Below are 1,741 nucleotides of genomic sequence, written 5' to 3'. Positions count from 1 at the left end.
AAAAAAACAGGCAAAGCTCCACTCAAAGTTTTAAGGATTTATTCCAACGAGGAATCACAATTATGTGTCATACATATTTGGTTTGCTTAAAGTGAACCAGAGTTTGTTTCCCCCGATAATTCGGAACATATTTTCACTCTTAATACACCCAAGCGGACCCTGGTCGAGAATCAGAAACCGCTGGACTGAACTCTGGTTCGCTCAGAGCTTCCTCAGTCTTAATAGGCTTTGTGCTCGAACAACTGAACCAAAACGGCCACTGTAGCCGGGAATTATGGGACGTAAAAGAGTAGTGGAGTAACGATGAGACACAGCAACTCTTTGAAATTTTCCCCGGCAATCTATATGTCATAAACACTTATTAGCGCACCTTCATAGCTGTCATAGCCTCTGCCGTACCGAAAGTTTGAATCAGTGAACTATTCCGACAAGGATTGCAAGCGCAGGACTTCCATTATGCTTTCTCTCCGCCCTCATAAATCCTGGCCAATGACTGAAGAGATCTTTAGTCACATGGTTTTTGGTTACAAGCTTTAGTGCGAAAAATAAAAGTCCACTTGACCAAGCACAAGGTTCAGGGCTCAATCCGGACCAAATTAAGAAGACTGGATCCAACCAATGGACTATTCCAGACTGAATACACCTGTAAAGTGATAACTGACTTCAGAATTACTGTTTGTCAGAAAATACAAAGTATTGGAGGTAATTCACCAAATAACCACACCTACCGTATCAGTCCTGCGTGGTTTTTGACATCAACATTAAATACAATTAAAGGGAAAGGAAGGGGGTGTTTATTTTGATTGACAGGTAACATTTAAATCCTTCTTGCAACAAAAAGGTTCCAAAAATGCTTTCTAAACCTCCTTAACCCGTTTTGGCGTCAGGAGGTAAAAATATTTGAACTTGTTTAAGATTTTTAGCCAATAAGTGTCCAAAACAGCTACTGTGTTTTATTAAGAAGAGGCACTACCGTATTTTCTAGAGTATAAGTCACAGTTTTTTTTCTTTCATAGAATAGCCAGGGATGCGACTTAGTTGCGTTTTATTCATTTACTTTTTTTTTTCATCCAAAAGGTTGTGTATTTGTTATTTTCCCAGTAAACACCAGTTGTATTTTAGCGGTTGTTCACTCTAACAACTACTAGAGGGCGCTGCATCCAACGTATTTGAGACTGACAGCAGCAGAAGAAGTGTTCAAAACAAACATGGAAGAGAATCTGATTGTTTTCCTCTTAAACTTTGATATTTTTCTTACACAGATCAAAAGATTTGTATTTGTGTGAATTTATTTATTTAGCGTGGAGGAGATGTTCTAAAATGTTAGACTTTTCTCCAAAAAGTGTGACTTATACTCCCGAAAATACGGTACATACAATTCTACTTAAACCATTTCCTTTTACTTGTTTCAGCATTTAATCAAAATTAAATACTAGGCAAATTAAAAATTGTGAAAATCAAATCAATAAAGACCAACATGTAACTGTTGGTCTGAACATACTTCCCATTTGGATCATAAGTTATTACTATCGACAAAAACAACTTAGTTTCACATTCTAGCGTAAAATCATCAAACATTCTCTGAAGTAAGAATCTCCCCTTTTGGCAAACCCTGCTGGTATATAAAATTTTGATTCAATTTGGCCTCAAATTTCACCATATGCCATTCAGACAGAGAGGCAAAATAAAAACTGTTTTACAATTCTTGTAGATAAAAGGCACAAGCTTGACTCACTGTGGA

This window comes from Oryzias melastigma, linkage group LG15, assembly GCF_002922805.2.
Source record: "Oryzias melastigma strain HK-1 linkage group LG15, ASM292280v2, whole genome shotgun sequence".
Lineage (NCBI taxonomy): Eukaryota > Metazoa > Chordata > Actinopteri > Beloniformes > Adrianichthyidae > Oryzias > Oryzias melastigma.
The sequence above is the reverse complement of the archived record's forward strand: the minus strand, read 5'-3'. Positions refer to the sequence as shown.